Source organism: Lampetra planeri, chromosome 21 (assembly GCF_965212315.1).
Source record: "Lampetra planeri chromosome 21, kcLamPlan1.2.h2, whole genome shotgun sequence".
Lineage (NCBI taxonomy): Eukaryota > Metazoa > Chordata > Hyperoartia > Petromyzontiformes > Petromyzontidae > Lampetra > Lampetra planeri.
The window spans coordinates 3,331,475-3,358,593 of NC_136127.1; the positions used below are offsets into that span (position 1 = coordinate 3,331,475).

A 27,119-nucleotide genomic window follows, 5' to 3' on the forward strand; every position below is an offset into this window, starting at 1 on the left:
TCGGGATCGAACCCACGATCTCCTCCATACCAGGCGAGGGAGTTAACATCCACCTCATGGCATCGCATCACAAGGGAAGAGAGTCCATTCAGATCTCACGCGGAGTATCGGGGAAAAAAACAGCCCCAGAGAAATGGATATTACAGAGCTACGTCTGAGATCCTTTCAAGTAAGTGACCTCTGATTCACAGTCGGGGGACAACAGCACTCCCCCCCCACCCGCGCTGCCATTGAGATTCGTCGCGTGACATTGAAACATTCTCAGTCCTGGAACATTGCCAGATTACTTCAGAATCCTTCTTTATAAGCAAGTGACGCTCACGCCGTGTTTCTTCCTGGTTCAGCAGTTCCACTGCTAGATTATTTTGTTCTGCCTGAGGACGACCGCTTGTGTTGCGACCGAAACGTCGTTATATATTATTTTTCAATTTATTTTTTTATACCCACGTGACTTTAACCGAAAGAACCAAAGAGTAAGCAAGTGACATTCATCTTTTCTCCTTTGATTGTTTTTCTTTCAAAGTGATGTTTATATACTTTCCAACAGCCAGCTCATTGATTAGCACAATGCTCACATCATGATTTTGTGCGATATATTTTGAATGTGTAATTATCCTATAGGCTATCTTTGTAGCATTTGGTATCACGCTTGTTAGTAATCTTGGATAAATTGTTAATAGGAGGCATGTAATGATATAATGACCTCCCCCCCACCCTCACACCTCCCACAATGCAATGTAATGAAATGCCATGCTTGGTATCGCTATTCAAACTAGATTCAACTGAAGAATTAATTATTTTCTGTCAAATTTTTACCCTCTCTTTTGCATTGCCTCGGAGTCGTTCCAACTTATTTATATTTTCCGATTCGTTGCACCACGAGCCTAAAGTGGAAAATCTCCATGCAATTTCCCCGCAATCAACATCATTACAAGATAATCTATTCTTATACAGGCAGTCCCCAACATACAAGCGCCCGACTTACAAACATCCGCACTTACGAACGAGCTTTTCCGTGAGATAGTTATTTTTAACCATCCCACCTGTGAATGTGAACTCGCACTTGCGAACCGAACCGCTGAACTATATTGTTCGGCGAAGTGATGAGTCCCAGCGTCCCGCATGATGCGTAAAAACGGCAGTGAACGGGTCGGCGACATTTTGGATGCATAACATCGTGCGCCGTTTACGCTACTGCATATGTGTACGTACGTATGTTGAACTTCTTTTGCACCGTACATAGCCAACCGTGCTAATCGTAGGTGCGGGAATTTCATTTAGATATCGTAGTGACTTTCACCGTGTCTGAGAAATGGAAGACTAAAGGAACTGAGGTTGGCGCGTCGACGGAACGCCGAGCCCTGGAGATGGAGCTGGACACAATCGAGCAGTCGGAGAAAGGGGAAACACTTTTGGCCATGAGTTTAACAATACTGCCCTTCCATAAGAGGTTTTTATGGGTTAGATCGCGTAAATATATAAATGTGTCGTTGAACCCACCACCACCCGACACAGCCAACTAGTAAGGGTTGTCACGTAAACAGAACGTGCCAATTCGTCACTAGTACAGCAGACCGGTGTGTTGGAGAGCCAAGCCACAACATTTACAAATGGAGTACGACGTTTCGCCAGTAATTATAACTAGCTTGGGGCATTTAAATACGGTACACTATTGTGTTCCGACTTACGGATCGTTCGACTTACGAACCGGGTCTAAGGAATGGAACCCGTGCAGCGTAGGGTGTTCATGGTGCAGTGTGCAGGGTGTTCATGGTGCAGCGTAGGGTGTTCATGGTGCAGCGTGTGGGGTGTTCATGGTGCAGTGTGTAGGGTGTTCATGGTGCAGTGTGTAGGGTGTTCATGGTGCAGTGTGTGGGGTGTTCATGGTGCAGCGTGTAGGGTGTTCATGGTGCAGCGTGTAGGGTTGTTCATGGTGCAGCGTGTGGGGTGTTCATGGTGCAGCGTGTAGGGTGTTCATGGTGCAGTGTGTGGGGTGTTCATGGTGCAGCGTGTAGGGTGTTCATGGTGCAGCGTGTAGGGTGTTCATGGTGCAGTGTGTGGGGTGTTCATGGTGCAGCGTGTAGGGTGTTCATGGTGCAGTGTGTAGGGTGTTCATGGTGCAGTGTGTGGGGTGTTCATGGTGCAGCGTGTAGGGTGTTCATGGTGCAGCGTGTAGGGTGTTCATGGTGCAGTGTGTGGGTTGTTCATGGTGCAGCGTTTGGGGTGTTCATGGTGCAGCGTGTAGGGTTGTTCATGGTGCAGCGTGTAGGGTGTTCATGGTGCAGTGTGTGGGGTGTTCATGGTGCAGTGTGTGGGGTGTTCATGGTGCAGTGTGTAGGGTGTTCATGGTGCAGTGTGTGGGGTGTTCATGGTGCAGTGTGTGGGGTGTTCATGGTGCAGTGTGTGGGGTGTTCATGGTGCAGCGTGTAGGGTGTTCATGGTGCAGTGTGTAGGGTGTTCATGGTGCAGTGTCTAGGGTGTTCATGGTGCAGCGTGTAGGGTGTTCATGGTGCAGCGTGTAGGGTGTTCATGGTGCAGCGTGTAGGGTGTTCATGATGCAGTGTGTAGGGTGTTCATGGTGCAGTGTGTAGGGTGTTCATGGTGCAGTGTGTAGGGTGTTCATGGTGCAGCGTGTAGGGTGTTCATGGTGCAGCGTAGGGTGTTCATGGTGCAGTGTGTAGGGTGTTCATGGTGCAGTGTGTAGGGTGTTCATGGTGCAGCGTAGGGTGTTCATGGTGCAGTGTGTAGGGTGTTCATGGTGCAGTGTGTAGGGTGTTCATGGTGCAGTGTGTAGGGTGTTCATGGTGCAGCGTGTAGGGTGTTCATGGTGCAGCGTAGGGTGTTCATGGTGCAGTGTGTAGGGTGTTCATGGTACAGTGTGTAGGGTGTTCATGGTGCAGCGTAGGGTGTTCATGGTGCAGCGTGTAGGGTGTTCATGGTGCAGTGTGTAGGGTGTTCATGGTGCAGTGTGTAGGGTGTTCATGGTGCAGCGTAGGGTGTTCATGGTGCAGTGTGTAGTGTGTTCATCGTGCAGTGTGTAGAGTGTTCATGGTGCAGTGTGTGGGGTGTTCATGGTGCAGTGTGTGGGGTGTTCATGGTGCAGTGTGTAGGGTGTTCATGGTGCAGTGTGTAGGGTGTTCATGGTACAGTGTGCAGGGTGTTCATGGTGCAGTGTGTAGGGTGTTCATGGTGCAGTGTGTGGGGTATTCATGGTGCAGTGTGTGGGGTGTTCATGGTGCAGGTGTAGGGTGTTCATGGTGTAGGCCTGTAGGGTGTATGGTGTTCATGGTGCACTGTGTTCATGGTGCAGTGTGTAGGGTGTTCATGGTGCAGCGTGTAGGGTGTTCATGGTGCACTGTGTTCATGGTGCAGTGTGTAGGGTGTTCATGGTGCAGCGTGTAAGGTGTTCATGGTGCACTGTGTTCATGGTGCAGTGTGTAGGGTGTTCATGGTGCAGCGTGTAAGGTGTTCATGGTGCAGTGTGTAGGGTGTTCATGGTCCAGCGTGTAGGGTGTTCATGGTGTAGTGTGTAGGGTGTTCATGGTGTAGTGTGTAGGGTGTTCATGGTGCAGTGTGTAGGGTGTTCATGGTGCAGCGTGTAGGGTGTTCATGGTGCAGTGTGTAGGGTGTTCATGGTGCAGCGTGTAGGGTGTTCATGGTGCAGCGTGTAGGGTGTTCATGGTGCAGTGTGTAGGGTGTTCATGGTTCAGTGTGTAGGGTGTTCATGGTGCAGTGTGTAGGGTGTTCATGGTTCAGTGTGTAGGGTGTTCATGGTGCAGTGTGTAGGGTGTTCATGGTGCAGTGTGTAGGGTGTTCATGGTGCAGTGTGTAGGGTGTTCATGGTGCAGTGTGTAGGGTGTTCATGGTGCAGCGTGTAGGGTGTTCATGGTGCAGTGTGTAGGGTGTTCATGGTGTAGTGTGTATGTAGGGTGTTCATGGTGCAGTGTGTAGGGTGTTCATGGTGTAGTGTGTAGGGTGTTCATGGTGCAGTGTGTAGGGTGTTCATGGTGCAGTGTGTAGGGTGTTCATGGTGCAGTGTGTAGGGTGTTCATGGTGCAGTGTGTAGGGTGTTCATGTGCAGTGTGTAGGGTGTTCATGGTGCAGTGTGTAGGGTTTTCATGTGCAGTGTGTAGGGTGTTCATGGTGCAGCGTGTAGGGTGTTCATGGTGCAGCGTGTAGGGTGTTCATGGTGCAGCGTGTAGGGTGTTCATGGTGCAGCGTGTAGGGTGTTCATGGTGCAGCGTGTAGGGTGTTCATGTACAGTGTGTAGGGTGTTCATGGTGCAGCGTGTAGGGTGTTCATGTGCAGTGTGTAGGGTGTTCATGGTGCAGTGTGTAGGGTGTTCATGGTGCAGTGTGTAGGGTGTTCATGGTGCAGCGTGTAGGGTGTTCATGGTGCAGTGTGTAGGGTGTTCACGGTGCAGCGTGTAGCGTGTTCATGTGCAGTGTGTAGGGTTTTCATGGTGCAGCGTGTAGGGTGTTCATGGTGCAGTGTGTAGGGTGTTCATGGTGTAGTGTGTAGGGTGTTCATGGTGCAGGGTGTTCATGGTGCAGCATGTAGGGTGTTCATGGTGCAGCGTGTAGGGTGTTCATGGTGCAGTGTGTAGGGTGTTCATGGTGCAGTGTGTAGGGTGTTCATGGTGCAGTGTGTAGGGTGTTCATGGTGCAGTGTGTAGGGTGTTCATGGTGCAGGGTGCTGGTGTACGTTGTTTTCACGTGGAGTGCACCATAAACACCATCTGATATAAAAAGGTGTTGCTGATTTTTTAATTGGACTAAATATGTATTTTATAATCTATTTGATATAATTTGAACTGCGTATACTTTTTTTTACTAAATTATTTTGTTTATCTTAACATTTTAATGATGTGGCGTTGTGTTTACATTTGAAGCGCTGTCACTACGTTTCATTAAATGACGTTTGAGCGGCTGATTGATTGCATGTGTAATATCGTTGAGGACTCTTGGACGCCGGGGTTGAGGCACACGTATTTATTCCGCAACAGTTGTCACAACCGCGGACATACAACACTGGAGGGGGTATCGGCCCCCTCACCCGGCTAGCTGGGAATACACTGCTAGCTATCTCTGACCTACCTCCTAGTCCTCCACTAACGGGCTAGGGGAGGCTGTCTGGCCCGACACTGGTAAGTCGGGCTACGGTACCCGGAGTCCCAGAGCACAAGCTCTGGTTCTCGGGACCACGCCGCTGGCTCGGTCCTGCGCGGCCCTGACAAGGGCGGCGACCCAGGGGAGTCCAGGGCTCTAGCTAGACGATCTTCGGTCTTCACTGGTTTAGCTTTAACATTGTACCCCGAGCTCTCCGGCTCATCCCCTTTTATACCAAAACCCCCCCGCTGAGGGGTGGGGCCAGCCCCCCAGGCTGCCCTGTGCGGACGTCGTTGAGAGCACCTCCCCGTGCACTCACGAAGCCCCGCCCACTGTGTTTGTTTCCCGTGTGATCCTATGTATACAGCCCCTCCGTAACACCCCTACACATGGACAATACTATGCAGCCCTTCGCGTGGGTACTCCCCCTGCCTCTTCCAAGATGTGTGGCCAGCATTAAAGTCGGCAAAAGTACCGTGGGCAAGAATTAGCATCGCTGCACCTTTAACCTTTGGCGATCGCAGTCCGCCTTTGCTATCCTCATGACCATAACAGATAGCGCCCCAATATTCTTCTTTCACAGCCATCCTCTTCCCTTGATCACCAGCGGCGGTGGGGAATGGGCACAGGGCTTGTTATCTCAAACTGCTTTACTGCACAGAAGAATTGACCTCTGTGACCTGTGGTTCAAATTACCAAATTTGACCAATGGAAATATAATTTGTTCCGATGGATGTTAAACTGACTGGTCGATCAGTGGTAGGTGCCGCACAACCGTGCAGTAGCCGGGGAAATTAATCAGAGTTTTTTTTGTACTTAAGCTCGAGAACGGCCTTGGCAGAGGAATAATGATAAACTCGTTAACAGCCTGATCTCCGTAATGAAAGGAATGAGATTCTTTATAAGGGGGGTGATGGCCCAATGTGTAAGTATTTCCGTTGCAACGGCCGTCTTTGAATTCTAAAAATATAACTCAATTTAAATTCGACAGAAGGCTGAGATCAATGTAAATCATTGCCGTGATGTCCTCTCTGCCCCATCATCATCGTCGCCGTCCCTTTGGGACGAGTGAAATGAGAAGCAACTGGTGAGGCTGCACCACTTAGTGAGAAATAAACTGTGGTTGTATTACACTAAAAACTATTTAAAAACTAAACTATTTTTGATAATAGGTTTTTCCCCTTTTTTCTGGCAACCAAACCGGTGTTAAGATGTTAAAACACCAAACTGAAACATTTTACAAGGAATCATCTCTGCATTAACCACAATGCTTATGGTCAGAATGCAAACAAAAAACATACAAAAGTCTAACACCGTTTGAGACGAGGCTCAAAAGAAAGCTGTCTCTGTTGTGGACCAATCAATTTCAAAGACAATGCATACATTATCAGAGTATGTTTTTGGTTTGCATTCTGACCACAAGAATTGTTTTACGAGGTATGGCCCACTGAGCTATGTAGCTCTTTTTCAGAAGAAACCCGGCTATCATAAATGGTAGCTCAACGAAGTGGCTTATCATGTGGAAATGTAAAGCAGCCAAATACTCCAAAACGCGTGATGTTGATTCTAAATGTGGAGGGAAAAACCGGAGGACCCGGTGAAAAATCTACGCGACCAAAGCAAGAGTGACACCAAAAACTCAAAATATTCCGCAGATGTCAAGGTCAGGATCGAACCCACAACCTCCTGTAAACCTGGCAAAGTAGTTAACATCTCGCCACTGCAGCAACTCAAAATTACTGGGCCCCATCACAGGAATGTTGAATTTCCACCACGATGTCATGTCCAACAATATTAGTACCATCCACCACTCATTCGAATAACAGAAACACTTTGACTGATTGTTGCATGTAAACCATACTTTAGAATGACAAAGGCATTGTACAGAATAATATTTACAACAAGAACTAGCCTGTGTAGCAATGCTTACAAATGTAATTCGATAACAATAATGCCATTTATGTATCTGGGAGAGCCTCAATGAGACGAGACTTACGATTTTCAATTCATTGGGAAAATGAAAGCTTCAACATCAAATGTGAAGACCTTGAGTTCATTTTGTCAACTGTATTGAAATGTCCCAGTTGTATCAGAGCCCCCACAGTGTAGAGTGTGATCGCGAACTACAAGCCAGTCAACTGTGTCCTCCATCTGCTCTGTGGAAGAGCCATTGCCTGAAACGTTGGCAAATAGTTTTTTTCCTTCTTTTAAAAGGCAGCGTTAAATCACGAATGTCACGAGGTGCCTTTGTTCCCAGAGGTAAGTGGGATATCACCTTCGGCAAAGCCATTCTCCAACGTGAGGTTATCGATGTGTTGTAGCGCAATTCACGACTCCGAGGCAGGTTGCTGTTAGGGGCTCACGCCACGTTTATTAAGGGCTTACGACGAACCAACACCCCCGCCTAGCCAATAACTACCCAGGGGACAGGGTACTGGGATCCCTACACCCCGGCTAACCCGGCTCTCCTCCCTGCCCCAGCCCGGGACCACCCCCAACCTCGGCCGGTCAGGCGGAGTAGCCTCCCCTAGCCTCGTGTGAGGACCAACTACCCGAGTCTCCACTCTTACCCCCGACGAACCCCGGTTACATCCCGGCTCCCCCTTTAAATACCCCCCTGGGGGCATGACGTCACCGTCCCCCACGGCCCGCCTGACGTCACGTCCCGCGAAGCCACTCTCTCCGAGGGCGCGCGTGACGTGATGTCACCCACGACACCTCTACAGATGCACTGCTCTGCCAGGGTTCCACATGGGCATCCTTGCCCCTCATGATACGATGGCAATAGCCCAGTGGGGTTCTCGGAGCGAGGTCCCCGGTTAACCACTTGCTGTGATGCAAGTGCATGTTGATCCGGACAAGAATGACGTTTGTACCTTTTGACTTAAAGCTTTCGTGACTGCAGGAATACATATTCTATGGGTCTTTCGGTAAAGCCACGTAGATAGAAAAATTATAAAAAATATCACGACGTCATGATATTTTATTATTTTTATCACGACGTCATGATATTTTGATTTTTTCTATTTATGTGGCTTTACCGAAAGACCCATAGAATATTTATAGCTTTTGTTTAGGACGATGATTCATATTTTACTCATGATATCTAATATAAAAATGAAGTAAGGTAAACTACCCTGATAAAACTACCCTAACCCTAAGATCTAAACGGACCCCCCCCCCACCTCAGCTAAAAAAAAACACCTTATAGCTGCGTTTAAAAATAAACACTTTTTTATGTTCCGGTAATACGAATCATCTCGTACCAGTAACTGGTATTGAGAGAGAGAGAAGTGAATGCGTTTTGTCACCAGGGTTGGGAGTCTGGGTGCTCTGTGGCAATGTGTGCATCGGCTGAATGGTCCGTGGGCCTAAAAGAGTTTGAGAAACACTGCAATAGCTCATACGTCACCCACGTCACCCACATCGCCCACGTCACCCACCTCGCCCTCACGTCACCCACGTGGCCCACGTCACCCACGTCATCCACCTCACCCACCTCGCCCTCACGTCACCCACGTGGCCCACGTCACCCACGTCATCCACCTCACCCACCTCGCCCTCACGTCACCCACGTGGCCCACGTCACCCACGTCACCCACATCGCCCAACTCGCCCTCACGTCACCCACGTCACCCACCTCGCCCACACGTCACCCACGCGCTGGTCAGCATGGTTTGCTCAAGGCTCAAGGAAGCGGATGCCAAGCAGTCTTCTTCCTGCATATTGCAGCAACAGTTGCTATAGGCTGATGTGGGCGAGGTTATACATCTTAAGCAAAAACTACATTGCATTGAATATACCACTTTTCTCCAATTAAACAATTGTAAAACGTAGTAGGGGTGGTGTTGTGTTTTTTTGCCAGAGGGCCTCTCTGCAACACATTAAATACAAATGTGCGACACCGTGTGCATTACCGTATCAATACAATATTGACGATTCACACATCGGTTAAATTATCACATTAGTTAACGTGCCAATCGTTAATGCGTGTTTGAGGTGTAATCCCCCTGTTGGGGATTCATTTCGTTGCCAGGTTTTTTCTTTATTTCAAAAGGGAAATGAAAGCCAAAATGATGGCTGTTATTTGCACCCCACACACAAACACACCTCACCTTTGGCCCGTCCCACACAATGAGCCTGGAACTTCGTTCATGAGAAATAAGAAAAATCACGTGCACGAATGCATCACGTAATGGATTATGTATTTATGTGGAACTTCTTTCGCACCGTACATAGCCAACCGTGCTTAATCGTTAATGTAATTATTTACAAGTGTATGTGCTCGGAGGTTTTTTTAAAATCGCTGAACAATCTGTAATTCTTTACAAGTGTATGTCCTCGGAGGTTTTTTTAAAATCGCTGAACAAACATCATCGTCATCATCATCAAAGTAGTCATCAAGGTGATTCCCCCAATCAACCTTAGGCCGCAGTGAGACCACGGGATTCGGATAGCAACTCGACCCGGGACCAGCAGGGTTGGGACACCCAGGCAGCACTATCGGCGCTTGTCTGCGTCTTTAATAAATTACGTGGCCAACCCTTTGACCAAATGTGCCCGGTTACCATCGGGGTGAAAGTCCCGAGTAATCGCGAAACTCAACTCTCAAGTTCGGTTTGCGGTGGTTCATCTTCACGAGATATCGTGACGCCCAATATGGGAGGAAAGCGTTCAAAGAAAAGAAGGAACCCGAAAGTGGCAGCCACGCTGGGGTCTTCCACCTCCGCTCAACACTCCCAGCTCCTTGGTTCTTTCGGTAAAGTCACGTAGAAGGGAAGTAATAAAATAATAAAAATAAAACATAAAATAATTCTAACGACGTTTCGGCCACAACGCAAGCAGCCGTCCTCAGGTGAAGACCAGGTCTGTCAGGGAGACAGCATTCAGACGCTGTGGCCGAAACGTCGTGAGAATTATTTTATTATGTTTTATTTTGTATTATTTTATTACTTCCCTTCTACGTGACTTTACCGAAAGAACCAAGAAGATGAATCCCTGCAGTCACGAAAGCTTTACATCGAAACTCCCAGCTGCGTCGCAGCGAGCGGTGCACGTTGGGAGCAGCTCGATGATGGGACGGCGATGGATCCCGGCGGTAGCGCGCTCGTCGGAGCGGTTCAAATCGAGTGGACGTGACAAGATCCCTCGATGTCGTTCGCAGGAATAGGCCGTCAAATATTTTGAGGGGACGACGTGGCGAGCGAAGCTTCAGGGATGGGGGTCACCGATGGCGAGCACGGCTTCCGCCTCTGGACGTGGAAGTGTCTATTGGCGTCGATCGACTTCGGCGTCCGTGAAGGCTCCTTAGCTTCCCAACCTTCCCCACCGCACGCCGCTTTGCCCCAAGCCAGCAAACTCCACGATCGGATGGCGACGTGGGCCAGCAGTCGCGCGTTAGCCACACGCGCTCGAGGGAGAGGTTCACACTTTGAAGAGCGGGCGTTGTAAGATAGTAGGCCATCGCGTGCCGCCATCGGGGTCCAAACATTTCCAAATTTCAAAATGATCCGCAAATTACTCAATTGGGATTATACAAAGAGACACACAGCAGCAATCATCTCCCCCCTATTGGCACGACTAATGCCTCCGGGTCACTCCTACGAACGAGACTCGTGCTGGTCTGTGCAGTCCTCACCTGGCCAAGCAAAATGAACTCTATGGTGCCCAGCATGTGGAGGAGAATCTGAAACCCACCATATCGGGCAGGACCCCATCCTGTGAGCAGCGGCGAGCAACCGCACGGTGACTCCGCCGTGTTTTCTATGATTGTCATCACTGTATAGCGAAGTTGATTTCAGCCTGCCACATTGCGGGGGGATCAATACTGTTGTGATGATGTAACTAGATAGCGGCCCAACTGCTGCTGCTACCGCTGCTGCTGTTGTTGTTGTTGTGGCATCCCACCTCTCGCCGTGTGTTCGCGGAGTCGTCGCCGCGTGGTGGGGTGCTGGGTTTTTGCCGCGTCTGCCGCTGCCGCTGCCCCCCCCCCGCTCCAAGGCTGTGTGGGCGAGGGTGGCCGATGCACTTAGCACCCGCCTGAATTATTGAGGGGCCCCGCATGGCTCGGATTGAGTTCCCCGATCGCGGAACAACGAGCCAACGGAAAATATGTTTTAATGCGGCTCTAAATTTAAACGTACACGCATATATCACGGCCACTTTAAAGCACCCGGTGTTTTTTTTTCCTCCAATAGCACGCGAGTATCCACTTATGCGAGCGTACAATGTACGGACCGTTTTGTCAATCCGCTGCTGGATGGAGCGCCTCGCTACCAAAGCGACAGTGGCTTGAGCCTCACTGCCCTCTGCCGCGACCATCTAAAGCACTCTCCAGGCTGGAACCTGCTTAGCTCCCGGGCACAACCCACACCGGCATAGGGAGGCCCTCATCCAGCAGTGCGCCGACAAAGGTGCTGTACGTGTACTTATCATGCTTGCGCTGGTGGCGCCAGCATGAGAAGACTCGACTCACAATCAGAACATCATTCTCACAAATTCTCATTGGAGTTCAACGAAGCCCATCATCCTGCAGAGGGCGATAAATTGAGTATCACTTTAAGGGAGGTCAACGGTGTTTTTCCTATCCACAAACTGGCGTCTGCCACAAGGAATGTGGAATATCTACCACCGGTTTGAAGGGTCACAAAATGGATGCGAGTGGGGAGACACCGTTTGCGACGCTTCAGAGATAGTGGGGGGGGGGGGGGTCACCGATGCCGAATGCAGCTCCCGTCTCCAGGCGTGAGAAACGTCTTTTGACGTCGATCGACATCGCCGTCCCTGGGGGGCTCCCTAACTTGCCCCCACCGCACGCCGCGCAGCCCCAACCCAGCCACTCCTCCTGGAGCGACGAGGCGGAGGAAGTAGAGTGGGCAATTTAGCTCGTGAAGGCTCCAAGCGTTCGTCTCAAACCGGAGCTCGCGTTCGTCCCATAGCGGAGCAGAAGGTCAATGCGCAGCCCCCCGGCAGCGCCCTGGGCCAGCAGAGCGGACGTTGTTTCCACGAAGGTATTTGGCCACTTCGGATGAGCGATTGTATGCGACAGCCAGGTCACTTCTGACAAAGCGCCATCTTAAAAAAAAAAGTTGTATAGCTTCACAGGATACCTGTAAGGCGGCGGCGGCAGCGTGGAGTTGGCCCGCACGTCCACCGGTCGGCATCGACCGGTCGGCATCGACCGGTCGGCATCGATCGGACGCACCGGTGACCCAGGAGGGGAAGGCTCGGCAGGGGGGGTCCTCTGGGCAGCCGTCCCCCGGCAATGCGTTCAGCCGAGGCGGGAGGGGGAGGGTGGGAGCAATTGCCCACTCACGCCACTGCTTGCACAAGGACCTCCACTGGGGGGAGCCACAGAGAGCCCCTCTTGGACTGTTGTTTTTGTATCTTCCACGCTGGCCAGACGCCATGGAGGAGGTGGGAGTAGCCACTTTGTCCCACCCTTACTGACCTCCTGCGGCGCTCACGTTTATACTGCTAAGTGGACAAGAGGTGAGGGGGGGGAGGGGTGGTATTTAAAACAAAAAAAACTCCTTGTAATTATATCGACTGCCGTGCCGGGAGATGGAATCGAACCAGGGACCTCTGGGTTGCAAGGGCGGTGTAGCTAACCATTGCACCACTGTGGCAGCATCCATTGCAGAGGGCGTATGGGAAGCTCTTCCACTATAAATCCTTTATATGCGTGTTCAATGGGCCACAACCCAGCCCACATTGGTCTTTGAAACGGGCGGCTAGAGTCCTCTCGTCCTCTGGCTTGAGATGGCTGCCACCTATGGGTCAGATGATTGCCTGCCACCATTAAGCAATGGGAAATTAAATATAAAAAAAAATTCCTAAAAAGTGTAAAATTTTGGGAAAAAAATTTCACGAAAATAAATTGTCACACACAACGAGTCTGTGTGCAAAATGTCAGCTCGATTGGATCACGGGAAGTGGGTTAAAAAACGACCGAAAATTTTGCACGGTCGTAAGCGCGCAAGCAAGCAAGCAAGTTAACTTAATATAAAGGATTTAAAAAAGGTAAATTCAAAGGATTTTCTTGGAAGAGAATTGCATTCATTTATTTGCTTCCACAACAGCCGTTCTCCGACACACACAAAAAAAAACACCACAATCATTACCACGTAGCCGTCCAGGTGGCTCAGCGGTGGAGCGAGCAGCTCGCAACAGCCGTTCTCCCACACACGATGGTGGCGACACCGCCCTGCGAAATTTCCGGAACAGATTTTTCAATTTAACGACGATGACGAAAGAGCAACGCCTTCATCTCGACTCCCGGCGATGCCCAACAGCAGCACGGGGAGGTGGGTGGGGGGGGTGCGCTCCACGCACAGCCCGAGTCACAAAGCCTGCACCTGGACCACAAGCGCGTTATCATCGAGGATGTAGTCAGGAAAAGGAGGTGACGGTGGGTGGGGAACACGTGCAGGACACAGGAGGAGGGGGAGGAAGAGAGGGGGGGGGCAGCTTTACTGACTTTTGCATGCAAATTATACATCGCGAAGACACGGCCCCCTGAAGCCATTTGTGTGGAATAATCACCGCCTTTCAACAAGAACATTGCTATACAGGCTGTGGGTAGCAATGAGTACAAACAAAAAACAATCATTACCACGTAGTCGTCCAGGTGGCTCAGCGGTGGAGCGAGCAGCTCGAAATTGGGGGGGGATTGAGAGTTCAAATCCTGGTCGGGGGGCGGGTTTGACTCGGCCCATAATCCCACTGGAGTCGATAAAGTGTGCACCGCACTAGCAAAGAAATGTCACTTGCTGCAACCGATGGATGTGGCACTGAACTCAATTTGGCCGATGACTTTAAGAAGTATTTTCTGTACGTTGAACTTCTTTCGCGCCGTACATGGCCCTCGGTGCTCGTCGGAGGTGCGGAGGAAGGACAACAAACTAAACACAAAGAGCAGTTCTAAAGAAATTAGTTTTCAATCGAGGATAGTTAAAAGTGCATCGCTCCAGTGGCTTCCTGATATCGGAAAGGGACACCGTTCCAGACGGCCGCAGAAGCGCATCTGAAAGCGCGCGATGCAGTGACCGCCGTTGTTTGATGGCCCAGCAGCCGCTGCGAGAATCATCGAATTTCGCGTGATGGTTTATGCTCCTTGACGAGATCAACAAGGTGTCATGGTTCATTTGTCGCAAGCACTTTGTGTGTAACGAGCGCAAAGTAAGTTGTACTTGAAACAATGATAGGTTTTACTCTTTCTGGCAATCCCCCCCCCCCCCCAACGTCATTACTCAGAATGATCCATGTTATAAACTGGCATCTTTGTGATAAACAAGTCAGTATCTAACATCAGGATTCTGCCGTGGTGTTAATGGTTAGCACACTGGACAATACAGAGGTTGCTGGCAGTTGGAAAAAAAATGGTGCAAGCTTCTAATACAATGACTGCTTACTAGTTGCGTGGTGGTAATAGTAATAATACACTACCCAAGACGCTGCATTCACATGTAACTCTCTCTTCTTACGGTGTTGTGAGGTATTCCTTGTCACGTGATGATACCCCAGAGATGACAACCCCAGGCTACGTGAGGCTTTGGTGGCAAACTTAAAGAGTTTGTTTATTGAATTGTTTTTTTGTTCTCAAAATGTATGTTTGGATTGCTCACTGTCAGTCCCGTGTCGATACAAATAAATCTCCAATCGGAGCTCTCGCGGTCCGCAGTGGTGTGGCTACAAATAGCTTCAGGGCGGCTCCCAAAAGTTGACATCATAGAACTACGACTGATGCCACTCAACTATCGACAAATGTGTCCTGCACGTTTGCGATTCCCTGCAACGAGCGTTTGTCGCTTGGCAATCAAACCAAAACCATTAACGATTAGAACTAGAATACTGTATGCTGAATTAAAGTGACAAACTAAATTGATAAATTGAACAATACTGGACACGCACATATTCATTTTACAGTCTCGTTAATGTCGTGGTCACGAATGCTCGCAGCGGGGTCATGTGACCCAATTAGATACAACACACATACGAACGGAACAAAACATTACCGACGAAATGTACGTCGAGACGTACAATACATATTCGTAAAACGAGTCAACGAAATCCTCACACCTCCAATCGACTTCCCCGAAACCTGATTTCATCAAAAGAGGCTGAAAGCCAAATTCAAATCGAGGATGTCAGCTGGGCCGGCTCGGTTGCCTCGAAAATGAGATTAGCTCCACGAGCTAACGTCGTGTGGGCTTTTCAATCACCCCCCACCACCACCCCCACATCCATCGCGCTCGTGACAAAAGTGCCACAACAGCACTGCGGCTGTCCTTGAGTGTAAAGGAAGAGTGGCACAGACTCAGCGGAAATTGCATTGGCACTGGGCCGAGCAAAAGCAGAATGGTGCGCTACACACACTGACGAAATCAAAGCCCCCCCCCCCCCCCCCTGGCTTTATAGAGCCCCTTGAGTGATGTCGACTTAGTCACCGATTGCTAGCGCGTCGGATGAATAATGCCGATTTAAATTACAAAAACTGCAGTAAATATCTGTGCGCGCAACACACAAAGCCCCATTGCCCCCCCTCCCGTGTTGAGCGTCGCCGTTCTATTGTGCAAAAGACGTAGGCCCGAGCGAGTGTCTCTCTCGCCCGAAAGAAGATGGTGCTCACATCCATTGCCGGCTTTGAGCCAGCCGTGGAAATTCCACATTGCGGGACAAATACCGCAGGACCGTTTTCAAAAGTAGTTCTGGGTTGCCATCTTCCAGGGCTGCTCTCCAGCACAACACTCGGAGTTCCAAAATGTTACTTTTTTATATGTGTGTATGTTGAACTTCTTTCGCACCGTACGTAGCCAACTGGACTTATCAGAGGTGCAGGGGAAGGACAACAAACTAAACACAAAAATATGTTTTAAATAAATTCTTTTCAATCTAGATTATTTTAAAGTGCATAGTGCCAGTGGCTTTCTAATATCGGAAAGCCACTGGAAGGAAAAGCGTTCCAGACGGCCGCAGAAGCACACGATTTGGTGAAAGGACACGACTTTACGAGGAAATTATCGTCATCTCTGCAGCGTTCATCTGCGTCAGAGCCACTGTGGAACTTTCCCATTCCTATGAATCGATCTTTGGATGGCCACTCTTGACTTCCAAAAGGAAATAGCGTTGCCAATTTTTTGTATCAAGCCTCAAGGGCCAAGTGGACTCGAGACCGGGTTTGAATCACGTGCTTTCACCACCATGCCACACGGGTATAAGCGTCGACGCACATTAATACGGTCTGTACATTCATTGTCTATCCGAACCGTATCTGTGCGGGTAAGGGGGAACTGTTGGACTATTTAAAATTATTTAAACAATTTTTATTTTATCAGGTAAACCCCACCAAACAGATAGCTCTTTTTCAGAGGCAACCTGGCCACAAACGATAGCACAACGAAGTGGCTTATCGCGTGGATATTTATAGCAGCCAAATATTATAATCGCGTTTTGATTCTAAATGTGAAGGGAAAAACCGGAGGACCCGGAGAAAAATCCACATGACCACGGGGAGAACATGCAAACTCCAAATACACAGCAGGCATCAGGGTTGGGATCAAACCCACGACCTCCTGTATAACCAGGCGAGGCAGATACCATAATCTCACCACCGAAGAGATGATCCAATATGAATAAAATTCCAGTACAACGTTGTGATGCTATTAAGGGTTTTGCCTTTGTGAAAACCCGCCACATATATTTTGTACTGGACATCTGTGAAAAAGACCTTAATAGCTCATCGAATTCCTCCAATATGAATACAGCTTATGATTATGATTCTAATCAAATGGTTGCCCGACAACTTGGAGACCATAACCAGAACAAACAGGGGACTAAACCCACGTGGGCCAAATGTGCCGCCTCGTCGAATCTCGACCGCATTTTTGATCTCGCAACCTTCGCCGGGGCTGCAAGCGAAGCGTTCTAACCGTGAGCGCCACGCATCGAAAAGGCAGCGCTGAGTTGTAATCACGACCTTTGTAATAAAATCAATGATTATAGCCGCAAATAATGCCCCCCCCCATTGGTGCACGATGAGCGGGCATGTCAAGCGGCCCGTGGCGTCACGACGGTGCCCTCCACCCCAGAGCCCCTCCCCACAGATGAATCACGCTGCCGTTCAAGAGCACCCGCGCCCACGCTTCTAACGATGGCCCTGCCAAGCAGCAGCCGGAAATGATCTGCAGCTGCGACAACGAAAGGTACAATGTTATCCCGGGCGGGATTACGTGTGCGATGCCCAATACTGCATAGTCGCTGCCATATCTAGAAGAGGCTTTTTGGGATAGCTCGCGTAAATATAAATGCGTCGTTAAATCCGCCACCAACCGACAGAACCAACTAGTAATGGGTTTGTCACGTAAACAGAACGTGCCAATTCGTTACTAGTACAGCACACCGGTGTTTTGGTGAGTAAACCCACAATATTAACATTTCGAGTACAACGTTTCGCCAGTAATTACAACCAGCATCATCAGGCGACAGCCAGGATTGGTGGAGAAATATTTTTTCCCAAAAGATTACGTATTAAGTCACTGCCATAATTTTCATTTTTCAAGCCCCATTTTGTAATGGCCTTGTCAAGGGCGTTTTCTTGCTACACCGCTGTGGGACCGCATCACGTACCGGGATGGCTGCAGAACTATCGCAGCATTGCAACCCTCTACAACATGGATTACTGCACAGACGATTACTGCTCGCACACGAGCTGTGTGGAACGACACGCTGAACATGCTGCACGAGGACACGCGGTGAGCAGGGAGTAGCCCACCGTGGAGACTGCACGGCGAGATGGGTCCACGCTAAGGCACCCAGACGAACTGTGGAATCGCAGGGCTGTGCACGTGTAGCACGGTTTGGCTACGCGCAGTTCGAAATAAGTTCAACATACATGCATACGGACATCATGAGGAGGTATTCATCTAGCAGTGGATAGACCACAGATGATGATGCTTCCATCATTTTTTAAATTATTGTTATATTCGCTGGGTGGCGCTGTAGCTGTGGCATTCAACGCACCATTGGAAGGTTGCAAGTTCAAATCCTGGTTGAGGGATGGATCAGCCCATCGTCCCTCTGGGGTTGATGCAAATGAGTACCAACTTTATTGCAAAGCCGACGGTGGCTATTGTATTACTCTATTTTTTTTTACTTTTTTGTTACTATGTTTTCGTTTACCAGATAAGGCCCACTGGGCTATACAGCTCTGTGTTTAGAAGTGACCTGGCAACATATGGTAGCTCGATGGAGTGGCTTATCGTTTGGAGATTTACAGCAGCCATATCCTCGAAGCGCAGACTTCTAAATGTGGAAGGAAAAGCGGAGGACCCCGAGACAAAATCCACGTGACCACGGGGAGAACATGCAACCTCCATATATTCAAGAGTCGTCAGGGTCAGGATCGAAAGCACGACCTCCTGTATACCAGGCGAGGTAGTTAACATCTCACCATCGTGGCGTATAGAGAGACTGATCCCCGCCACGGGAATGTGTAATTGTCTCCGCTGTCCCAAGGTCACCAAGGGAATCGAGTGTTGCCCCCTTGCACGTACGAGCAGGTAGACACTGAGTTTGTCGTTGGATGCATGGGGGTGGGGATCACTCTGACGCTAGTCAGAGCGCAATGCAGTGGAGAGTGATGTCTGAACCAGTCCTGTGCACCTGTATCACCGATGCGCAATGGCCAGTGTGGGGACGTATGGCCAAAACAACGCACAGGACCGAAATGATGTGGGAAAAGCGTCATCCAGCAGTGGATTGACAATGACAGTAAGTAATAATTATTTATATTTTTTAGCACACGCAGATGAGCTTGCACTCCCAACTTTACACTCGTATATAACCGATCATGAAATACAGACAATATTGTTTATTGTCATTGTTATTGAACATTTACCATTCCGCCCCCTATGTTCACTCGTACCAGGAACGTAACACCATTTTCCCAATTGGAACGAGGTTTCTGCATTCGCGAATTCCTGCTTTTTGCGAACGTAACCCTCGTGAATGGAGAGCGTTTACTCTACACCAATGTATATATATAAAACTACATATAGAGACAAAAATTCTCAAGCCTCCACACACACACACAGTCGCGCATGAACAAACACGCTAAGATCCCCTGTTTAACCTGACAGAATATACAGGTAGGAACAGTTCCACACTGCCCACCAGGGATTATTTGTCTGTCGTGCATAGCCCCTCCCATAACATGTACGCTCCCGGATTGGTTGAAGTGCGTCACATGACCGCGAGCGCTGTCGTGCACGAATGCGCTGTCCAACCAAGTTCCTACCTGCCCACTCCGAAGGAACGTGTTCGAGGCAAGTGCCTTTGTCACCACCTACTAAGGGTGGCACAGCTAGAAGTGGGGTTGGCAAGCAATCTAGCCCCAATGCTGGATGAGGGCCTCTCCGCGTCTTTACGAGCTACGAGGATTGCTTGACTATACTTCACCGCACGGGTTGGTGAAGGTGGATGGACAGAACAATGGATTTGGCTGTATCCGTCACCGTTGTTTCCCTATAATTGATGTACCGCGGCGTATTGATGTTTACACACAGCACAAGGTGTTAATTTACACAGAGCACCGGGTATTCACATGCCGCTTGTCACTGCTTTTGTGCCTGGCAAGGAATTGAACGCCACTGCACAAAGATGCCACTGTATCGCCTTAACATAATCTTGGGGCAAGTGCTGTTAGCGAGCACATACAAAGGCCAGCACGGCACACAAGGGGGTGGGGGGTGGCCAGCACCAGTGGCGATGTTGACACATCGCACCAGGTACTCGTTTAAGGCCGAGTCGACCTAGGAGAGGCCCAGGCCCAGTTTAGATATTGGCAACTGTTTTATTCGTGAGCGGGAATCAAACTCGGCTCGCCGGGTTTGGAGCGCAGTGCGCTAACCACTGCGTGCGACTGCTCCCCACTGCACAGACAAACACAAACGCTGTAGCAATAAAAAAAAACATGACCATTTAATGATTATGCTCATTTACCCATGAACAGTTCGCAGAGTCTCAAGACTTTTTTCAGGAGAGATCCTGCCAATTATTCGCAGTGCGGGGCGATAACATTCGGTAATGTTTCAGCATCGGGATGTTTTGCCATCGCCGGGTTACAAGGAATTTATTTTATTGTAGCCATGGGAGGAAAGCAGAGAACCTGGAGGAAATCCACGCAGCACAATGGGGGAGAACATACAAACCTGCGCACAGGGGCCGTCCATAAATGACGTCACGCGATTTTTGACCCCCACTGTATGGTCACCGATGTTCTAAGTTGTAAAGTCTGCCTCTGGGCACCATATATATTTGGAGTTCCCACTTGCACACGATGGGGGCCCAGGAGCGTGGCGATGGGGCCCGTTAGCGCGGCTCGCGCCAACAACAATCGAATCTGTAAATGACGAGACAGACCCACCACCAGAGAATTATAGTGCAGGCTGGAAAACCAGCAACACCCAAGCACGTGTAAAATCCATAATGTGTGCTTCATGTCATTCAGGAGAGGAAAACGGCAAGGCTAATTATTGTAGCGCTGGATTTTTAGTTTTGTGGAAATGCTTTGATACATTTGGTAGGTTTTCACCAGGATTTCATTCGCCACCGCGCACCTCCCAATAGCGTGGTTGGCTACGTACGGCGCGAAAGAGGTTCAACATACACACACACACAGAGAGTGATCATACCCCCCCCTCCCCCATTCAGAGACAGAGATAGTCACCCTTTATATGGGGCCGTCCATAAATGACGTCACGTGATTTTGGACGATTTTGACCCCCCCCCCCGCCATCGTCACACGGCGTCACAAAAAGTCAGACCCCCCCCCTCAAAGATAACGTCACAAAGCTCTGCCCCCCCCAAAATAAATAAAATGCTTCAAATCGCTTTAAACTATTGTCATTGTAGTGCGTATTTAATGTGGCGCTGCACTCTGATGTTGTAGGAGAAAACATTTATTTTAAAAGTCTATTTAGTTAAGTAGAACGTGTTGTCTATATTTATTTAAAGTTGCGCATTTTGATGTGACGTCACATTTCTCAAATCCCCCCCGCCCTCGTCACACATCGTCACAAATGTCTGACCCCCCTAGGTGCGTGACGTCATTTATGGACGACCCCTGAGGGTGCTGCTCGTGAGAACGTATTAAGGCTGATATAGCACTCGAAATAAGTCATGTGCCCAGCAGCATGCCAAGCTGCCTTCGTCTCCCCAGTACTGCATGTATGTTGAACTTCTTTCGCACCGTACGTAGCCAACTGACGTATGGCCAAGTGGACCAAGGTGAGGCCTAGGACCAGTTCAGATATTGACCACTGGAACTGAACTCAGCTCACAAACGTCTATTATTATTAAGTCAATGTAATGTCCTGCTCAAATGAGCACTGAGTTAGTAGTAGTCATCTCCTGTCTTGCAGCCCTGAGCCAGCCATGAAAATACAAAAAAATGCCTATGGGGAGGGCTTCATAGAATAACCACTGCCGACGTGCCCACAAAGTGGTATATTTATTTTATGCACCCCAAATGGATGATGGGCTGAGTCAACCCCAAACGGGAGTTGAACTCGGGAACTTCCGATTGCGAGCTGCTCCCTCTGCCGATGAGCCACCTGGCTGGTTTGCATATAGACAGAAAATTCAAAGGATAAATGTAATCGAAAGCCTTCCCGCCCCACCCCCCATTTTGACTCACGCTTACAGGTGCTGTAGTGGCTATATAATACTGCATAGATTATGGATGACACACTCGCACACATCAAACCTCTCCGCTTTCATAGAGCGGAGCCTCAAATCCCCGTCACGCTAGCTGGCCAGGAACTCAGAGCGGCCGAGCAACAACCCTGGGCCACCTTCGGACACATTATTTGGTGACGCCGCCCCTATTGTTGCTGCTGCTGCTGCGTTGGCAGTCATGCGCACAAGCACAATCAAGAATAACAACAACAAAAAATACCCACCTCAATACATTATACACTTTGGTTCTTTCGGTAAAGTCACGTAAGTGAAAAATAAAATAAAAAGTAATAAAAATAAATAAAAGTAAATTAAATCACGACGTTTCGATTGCAACACAAGCAATCATCATCAGGTGTGAAAACCACAGCAAGAACATTTTTACTGAAGTGGGAGAGAAGCTGGGGTTAAGGAGGTTTTTTTTTCTAACTACGTGACTTTACCGAAAGAACCAAAGAGTATGGATCCTTGCAGTCACGAAAACTTCAAATCTAGAATCAATACATTATGTAAATAATATAGAGTAATAGGCGACGTTTCGGACAATGGTCCGACTTCATTGCACACAGAGACGAGAGCAGGGGAGGGGGGTGTAATAATAAGCGCTGGAGACTGCAGTTTACAGCGTTGGGACTGATGAAAATTTTATTTTTAAAACCTGTTTTCTGACGCCCAGCTTTTAAATTGCCATATAATGCAATTTAGAACGCGGGCAATATTTCAAACAAATCACCGTGAATCCAATGAATAGTTAGTTTCCTAATTGTGCAGTCGCTATTAAAGGTAACATGTATGTACATTTAACTTTTTTCGCACCGTACGTAGCCAAATAGCCAACGGAATGGAGGGACGCACGATGACCTCATGGGAGACTCAGCCGAACGCCCTCCTCCTGCCGGCTCCGTCTCGCCGCCCCGTAAACTCTGCACCGCGTTGCATCACCACATTGCCAATGGCCCCTCATCCCCCACGCACGCGCACACACACGTGGGAGATGTCATCATCAGCGACGGTGCCACCGGCGCGACTGCAGAGATGAACGTCGGGAGCAACGTGGTTCCCCACTCTGCTCGCTGCCCGCTCCCGGCGTGAGCAATGAACGGCGGGCGCGACCACGGCAGCGATTGATTAATCAGCTCACACAGTCGAATGTCTGGACGAGCCCCAGACAACGAGAGGCAGAGAGAGAGAAAGGGAGTGAGAGGAGAGGGAGTGAGGGAGGAGGGATATGCTGGCTGGTTAGACGCATGCACCGCCGGGGGATATTGCGCAGCACAGCAACGCCAGAAGGGGGGGGGGGGTGACGTCAACCCACGGCAGCCACGTCAAGGGCGGCAGCAGCAGCAGCATCATCAGCATCATTCCCTCCAGAGCCGCCGAGAGCCCCCCCCCCCGCTCATCGCTACCACGCACGAACGCGCCGCCACCACCACGCACCGCAAACAGCAACCGCGTTTCTTATGAATGGCGATGTCGCCCTTTGCTCGCGTGGCGGAGAGAGCGGTGGACGAGGCGGTTTAGCGCACTGCACCACCGAAGCCCCGCGCGAAGCCGAAGTTCGACTCCTGGCCACGGCTTCACTGAACAACGACAGCGCCGAGTGATGTTGTCCGCACGGACTGTGGACCGAATCCTCTCCGCTCCCCCAACGCCCACCCACGCCCGAATCGTTGTCGATGCGCAGTGACCGGCGTGAAGTATGGCGAAGCTCAAAACGATCCTCCGCACGCTGACCACACCGCGGCGCGAGAAGAGAGAGGGGGCCCCCCATTCATCCAGCAGTGGATTGGCAAAGGGCCACAGCGATGATAATGATTAACCCCCCCCCCCCCCCGTAGGTTCACGTCGCTCACGCGAAGATGCCACCAACTGCGAGGCAGCTGTTAATCGCACACCGCAATGTTGTCACGGGTTTAGCGCCACACAGGTAATGTGCTGGTAGCAGGTAGTTAATAATGTACAGAGAGCGCCGTTGCGGTGTTCTTGTTGTACCTATGGGGCACCGTTCTCTACGCAGTGGTTGTGCTCACACCCGAGTTGGAGCCGCTCGATATTTGCTGCTAGAACGCGTTAGAAGAGAGCTCCCGTGCCGAGCGAGCTGCTGCTACTGCTGCTCCTATACAACGGCACAATGAGGGGTGGACACAAAAAATCGAAAGACTGCTGGACAAACGTAATGGGACATGTCTAACGATCGTGACTTAACAACCACTCGCACATTGCGCGAATCTGCTGAATTAAAAGCCGAGATTCTTGGGGTTGTTGTCGTATTCACTGCTGCGTTGAGTGCCGGTCCTATGTGAGTGAATCCACTGAATGCCATCTGCATTTCTTTATATTGTATTCACTACGTTGGCCATAATCCCGAATGCCGCGTGTTGCGCTCCATCCACTCCTGTGTTGGGTTGTTGATCGTGCTTATCTCACGTCAATTACTCCGGCGTGAACACCGCACGGTCGAAGGCGAGACCGACGCAATCCGCTGCTACAATTCACACGTGAGATGTGTTCGAAACTCGGAGTCCCCGCTACCACATCGCGTGCGTGCGTGATGCACTTAAGCCGGTTAAAAATAATAAAATAAAACTTACATCTCTCTGCTCACACGGTCTGTGCCCGATCTCTGCATTTAGTGCAGCGTAAGATCGCGTTCGCGTTATTATATACACACACACACGAGGTCGGCTTGCTGCATTGCGTATGAATTTAAAGCGAGACACGAAATTATTGTGCACAGTTAAAAATCAAATATCCCTTCGGCTCGGATGAATCCACAGCAAACAACACGCGCACGCTAACGCTCTAACACCAACACTCTTAAAGCAGCACAACAGCGCATTAGCCAAAGCAGTCCTAAACCTGCCCAGTGTAAGCACAACAAATGAAGAAGACCCCCCACACACACACACACCCCGTAGTCGACTTTATCCAATCCCTTGCAGCCCTTTGAACGCAAAGCCGGTAGCGGTCTCAGCGCGTGTTGTTCGTGGCACGTACCTTCTTCACTTCACGGTGAAGAGTGTGTGGAGGAGGAGGGGCCCTGCTGCATCTCCTACTTCACACGCGCGCACGGTGCTCCTGACGGCGGTGATATCGGGCGTAGCAGCAGCAGCTCCGGGCTGCATCAGCAGCAGCAGCAGCACTGGCGTAGCGCGCATCAGCTGATGGAACTCGCAGCCGTGCTGGGAGGGCGGCGCCCTTGACCCGTTTGGGGGCGTGGCCTGGCTGATAGTGGGCGGGGCTTGATGACTGTGGGCGTTTTTATGTAAATAGAGGGCGGGTGTTTTCATGTAGGGTGTGGGGGCTTCGGGTAACGAGATGGGGCTTATCTTCTTGGTTCTTTCGGTAAAGTCACGTAGAAGGGAAATAATAAAATAATAATAATAAAACACAATCAAATAATAGTATTTTTATTATTTTATTATTTCCCTTCTACGTGACTTTACCGAAAGAACAAAGAAGATGAATCCCTGCAGTCACGAAAGCTTTAAATCGAGGTGGGGCTGTTTAAGCACTGGGCGTGTTGCGTAGAGGGCGGAGCTTGGTTATAAGGGAGGGGCTTGATTAGCATACAGGTTCGGCGAGCAAAAATATAAACGTGGGTGGCAATTATTTGAGCACGGGGCGGAGTTCATAACACACTGCTTGTGTTACCCATTAAAACTTCACCGAGTCTCAAAACTCCTTTTCAGAAGGGTCCTGTCCAGTTGCCGTGAATAGGGAGGCGATGTTGCTGCTGCTGTTGTGTGTTATTCCAATTGAGTCATTTGGCCAATGGCAGTTAGATTGTATGGGGGGGTGGGGGGGGTTGCTGCTATGGGAGGAAACAGGAGCACTCGGATGGAAATCCATGCAGAACACATAAAAACTCTACACAGAGAGTCGTGAATCGAACCAAGACGCTTGCTGCTGTAAGACACACACATGCTTATACCACTGTGCAATGGCGTGGGGCTCGTATCAAACACAAGTGGGTGCCACCGTGGCGAGATGTTAATTACCTCGCCTGGTATGCAGGAAGTCGTGGTTTCGATCCCTACCCTGCAGCCTGTATATTTGCAGTTTGACGATGTCTTTCTCACCGTGGTCGCGTGGATTTTTCTCCGGGTCCTCCGGTTTTCCCCTCCACATTTAGAAACTTGCATTGAGAGTATTTGGCTGCAGTAAATGTCCGCACATTGTAAGCCACTTCAGGTCGCTTCCGGAAAAGAGCTACGTAGCTCAGTGGGCCTTACCTGGTCAAATAAATCGTTTAAAGCGCGGCAGGGCTTACATAACATAGACTGGCTTCATATTCTTGGTTCTTTCGGTAAAGTCACGCAGATAGAAAATGTAAATAAAATAATAAAATACTAAGATAATAAATAAATAATAGTTTTTGCCTTTTATTTTATATCTACGTGACTTTACCGAAAGAACCAAGAACATGAATTCCTGCAGTCACGAAAGTTTCTAAGTCAAAATAGACTGGCTTGCCTCACAGGGTGGAGATGGTCAAATATGTGGATTTTGTTAACATAGTGTGGGGTTTGTAAAATATTGCAGCAGAGCTTGACCATTCTGGAACGGGACAGGGCCGCTTCCATATGGAGAGAGGCACACCCAATGCTGGGATAGAGACTTGGAATCGGAAGTCGTCACTGGTACGTAGACTGGTGAAAGACTTAATGTCTTAACCCATGCACTGTTCTTTCACTGGCGGCCCCTGGCGATCTTTAGTGCGGTGCCCCATGTAGGCGGTGTGGTGGCCCCTTACACTCAGGTATTATCGGCGAAAATTAGTGAAAAACACTGGCTTAACTCGAGACTGGTCCGGGGAAGCATGATACTTTGGACGTGTGTCTGTCTTCTCTTTGGCTGGCCCTGCTAACCAGATTATCTCTGCTAGGGCACATGGTGGCTAGAATAATTACTGCTGAGGCCAGGGCTCATTCCAGACAGGACTGTCCAAGGCTGACCGCCAGAAAAGACCCCCCACCCCCTTCTCTCTGTTGGCGGGGAAGGGTTTTCAGGGGGGGTTGGTGGGTCCTGGAAGATACTTCATGATAATCTAATCCAGGTGTAAACTTACCAAACGTCCCAGTTTAGTTGCGACAGCCGCAGTGATTTCAGAAAGTATTTTTTCTGATGTCCCTGATGGATTTGTGAAACTATGGAAAGCGTCCAAGTTTAAAATGCTTTGACTTAATGTAGGACTCAGATATTGGTACGTGGTGTGCCTACCTGAGTCGTGGGCGGATCTGCAGAGCAGAAGGCAGGGCCTTTGAGCAAACA

At 49.6% G+C, this 27,119-nt stretch overlaps 2 protein-coding genes across 2 annotated transcripts in view; one reads left to right on the forward strand and one right to left on the reverse strand.

Annotated features, from left to right (window-relative positions):
* Positions 1-25,031, reverse strand: part of LOC144724525 (oxysterol-binding protein-related protein 6-like) — a 185,296-nt gene extending 160,265 nt beyond the window's left edge. The window contains exon 1 of the mRNA XM_078603742.1: positions 24,843-25,031. The gene's annotated coding sequence lies outside the window, so the exon portion shown is untranslated. The remainder of the gene's footprint in view (positions 1-24,842) is intronic.
* EEF1AKMT2 (EEF1A lysine methyltransferase 2) overlaps positions 1-27,119 on the forward strand; it is a 373,327-nt gene that overhangs the window by 248,301 nt on the left and 97,907 nt on the right. The gene's annotated exons all lie outside the window — the stretch shown is intronic.